Source organism: Zonotrichia albicollis, chromosome 17 (assembly GCF_047830755.1).
Source record: "Zonotrichia albicollis isolate bZonAlb1 chromosome 17, bZonAlb1.hap1, whole genome shotgun sequence".
In the NCBI taxonomy this organism is placed as follows: domain Eukaryota; kingdom Metazoa; phylum Chordata; class Aves; order Passeriformes; family Passerellidae; genus Zonotrichia; species Zonotrichia albicollis.
Window position 1 is genome coordinate 515,410 of NC_133835.1, and position 3,694 is coordinate 519,103.

At 45.3% G+C, this 3,694-nt stretch overlaps 1 long non-coding RNA gene across 1 annotated transcript; it reads right to left on the bottom strand.

Annotated features, from left to right (window-relative positions):
• Window positions 1–561: 561 nt before the first annotated feature.
• On the bottom strand, window positions 562–3,613 carry LOC113460478 (uncharacterized). The gene is made up of 2 exons (XR_003382340.2): window positions 3,231–3,613; window positions 562–769 (listed from the first exon to the last, which is right to left on the bottom strand). It is a non-coding gene; the product is annotated as an uncharacterized LOC113460478 (long non-coding RNA).
• Window positions 3,614–3,694: the final 81 nt, after the last annotated feature.

The following is a 3,694-nucleotide window of genomic DNA, read 5'->3' on the forward strand; positions in this document are numbered from 1 at the left end:
GGACGGAGATTGAAGCCCCTCTATCAAGGACTGAAACTGAGACCCCCATAATTCTGGTCCAGGGGTGCTGGCCTGACTGAAGCAGGATGCCTGCTAATTGTTGGCTACAGATGTGTTCACTGGACCTAGACTGGTTTCCCATAGAAAGCAACCCTGAAACAATGGGTCCCACTCACTGCTGATATTGACATATCCTGCTGAGAACATGGACTGTCTGTACCTGTCTTCAATACCTTTGTCCCCCTCAGCAATTTCAATAGACTTCTTCTTCTTGATTGTATCTGTTCCCCCTCAGCCATTTCAAGATCTGTTTCCCTCCTCAGAAATCTACTATAATAGAATCTTGACTTAACCAGGACTTTGAGATTTTTCCCGACATGAGTAGGCAAACTCTACCGGCTGGACTACGAGGACTTAGTCTCTCCAAGTTTGGTCGCTATACTCCTGTCCTGGCTCAGGGCAAATTTTGGAGAAAACCCACAAAGGGGTTCCTCTAGGAAAGCAGATTCATTTGGCCCCTCCCCCAACCAGTCCAGGAGAAAATAGCTCCTTAGAAAGAAGTGGAAAAAACCTGTTTATTAAACAATAAAACTCAAACAATATTAAACAATAAACTACCTTGTTGCTCCAAAAGAGATAACAAAATGAGAAAGTCCCCTCCCCGGGTTTCAGTTCAGCTCACTCAGTTTCTTATCAGTCCCTCCAGCACTGGAAATGTCATGGGCCAGGGCTGGTCTGGTGGGCCACAGGTGCAGCTGCCAGTGCTCTGCTGGGTGTTCAGTCCAGAGCAGGTTTCAAGAGGTCCAAAGAAAAGAAGAAAAGGGAAAAAAGAAAAAAAAACACAGTCCAGGGAACTTCTTTGCCTCAGCAAGCTAAAACTAACAAAAACCAAAGGAGAGCTCTGTCCCGCTGTCTGTTCATCCACAGACAACACAGTCCAGCAGCAGGAATGTGGAGGAGTGAGTGCAGTGTCTGAAAACAAACTGCACGCTTCTTGTCTCCCCCCTTCACTCTCTACAACAAGCCTTAAAGGTGCAAAACTTGATTAATCAGCATAAACAGAACAAGACGATTGGGGATAAAAGCATCATATAGTCAACGTAGGACAACTCCCTCTCTCTTTTTCCCTCTCTTTTCTATTCTTTTCCTCTCCCTTATTCCTTTCACGCATTTGCTGTGGTCATTCTATAAAGGTGCATTTGTTTTGATTGGTACTGCAATCCCCTTTCCATGTTGTCTGTTGCACTCCGAGATCAGTTAACGAACCATCACCACCCCCATTGGTATGAGTGGATTGTGACATTAAATCGGCGTCATGGGCAGGATTCTGATAGACAGAGGGGTCTACAGGGCTGTTTGTAGTCTGTAACAGGGGAAAGACGATTTGCTTCAGCCACACCTTGTCCCTCATCCCGAAAGGGTTGAACAGAACTGGAAAGCAAGGAGCTCTTCGAATTTCCCACAAACTGCGCGCGCCCAGGTGAAATACACCCCCATACTCTATTGAGGGTTCTGTCTTTAGAATTTCCCAAAAGATCTCTTAGTGCAAAAGGGGAAATTGTTTTTGTTTATGTGTGAATTTGGACTGTCTGGGAAGGAAGGAAGGAACAACTTGAAGGAAGTAAGCAGAGCCTCCCAGACAGATTTTGTCTCTTCACCCAGCCAGGGAAGCAAAGGGGAACACAGCAAAGGCTGTGAGATTGTCTAACTTAAGTTTGCACCTCCCTGTTGTGGTTTTGGTCCCTTCACAAAATGACTGAAAACTAGGGCAAAAGATAAAGCTGCATTTTCTGCTCTGCTTGCTAAATACAATGCCAAGCCTTCTCCAAGGGGGGAGCTGGTGTCGGGGTGAGCTTGAGCCCCAAACCGGGGTGGGACCAGGGTTTATAAAGGGGAGAGGGTAGGCGAGGCAAGGGTACCATTTAACCAGGATTCAGGGATTTAAGGATTCAGAGGAGGGGACAAGGCAGGGTGATCGGGGGTACGCCTATAAGAATGGGGGGAGAGGGTGGTCCTGGGGCAAGGTCCAAAGAGGGGAGTGGGGAATGGGGAATTTTCCAGAAGGGAAGGAGTGGGTTAGAGGTGATTGATGTTAGAGTCATCCCAGGGTGCTCCCACCCACCTTCCCTGTCCCCTCCTCCCACAAAAGGACTTCTTTCTCCCATGGAAAATGGCCTCTGTTTGCAGCCACTTGCCCTGCTCAACACGGCAGCGCCAGGTTGGAAATGGACAAGCGTTGCTGGATTTCTCCAAAACTAAAGCTGCCAGCAAATAGGACCCTGCAAGCTTTTAGAGTCCTAAAAGTCACCTTTCAACTGATACCCAGACCCTGAGGAAAGGACTTCTTTGTCCCACAGAAAAATCCCTCCATTTTGCGGCCGCTCGCCTGGGCCGACAGGGCAGTGGCAAGCTTAAAATTAGAAAACTTTGTTGGGTTTCTCCAAAACTAAAGCTGCCAGCAACTAGGATCCTGCAAGTCCATAAAGCCCCAAACGCCACCTTTTGTTTGATACCCAGACCCTGGGGAAAGGACTTCTTTTTCTCATGGAAAATGGCTTTCCTTTGTTGCCAGTCACACTTGCAGACATTAGGGCGGTAGGTGTGGGTATCCATAAAATCAGAGAGTTTTGGGAAAGCCACAAAAGGCAGGCCTCAGTGACAGCAGAACTGTGATTCCAGCTAAGCAGTAACCATAAGATTGGTCAGCAGAAAAATTATCTAAGATATAGAAAAGTGAGGACAAATAGAACATTTGTCTCTTATTAACATTTGTCTAGAATAACTCCCTAAGCTGCAGAAAAGTATATCTAGGCAGATGTTAGGAAGTTCCAAGCTTAATAATGGAGCTCTGTCTATGGTGTTTTAAAGCTTACTAGCAGGTACTGTATTTGAAATAAGTAAACATTGTTTTAAGTGACGTTTCATCTGCTTATAGTGGTTGGATGGAACTACTGTCAGTATACTTTTACTTTGTGTGATTGGTCAAAAACTTAGAAAGTAAGTTGTAATATTAAATTCTTGGTCTGCTGCCTGGGATGGGAGCTGATGGCATCTTCCCATTGTCATAAGCACGTAATGAGACAGATGCTGGAAAATAGTACAGCTCAAGACGTGTTCCTAGCAGTTCCATCCTGTTCATGATTTGTACATAGCCCCTGGCCAGTGATACAAGGTACTTGGCCTTCTATTTATTTCCCAAAATAATACATATGCATAACTCCAGCACTTACCATCTCTGTTTTGTATTAAAATGAGGTTATTAGTCTTTCATGCATGCACAATTTTTCTCTTGAATTGGGTCAGTGGTCCCAGAGATGAAGTCAGGAAGGTCTTTGTCAGGTCTCTGTAACCCTCTGGCACGATCCAGGGCCCTCTGCTTCGTGATGGATTAACATAGAGTCCTGGCGCTGGACATTGTTCTACTGGTTTCAATACGTTCCTATAATGGTTCAATTGCTCCACTTCTTTCTACAAATGAGCTCATAACATAACAATTAGCTTTACCTTAAGCATCTAATAATCATTAACCTATTGTTGGTGTATCTAACTTCAATATGAATTGGTTCTAACCGTCAGCTAAAATTTTAACCCTTTAAAATCATGATTCAGTGCTCTGCCGACACGCTTTTCTTCCGTACTGTTGCCGCCACAGCGGGCCCAGGGGACAGCTCGACTGCTTTCGAAAAGCTGTCAG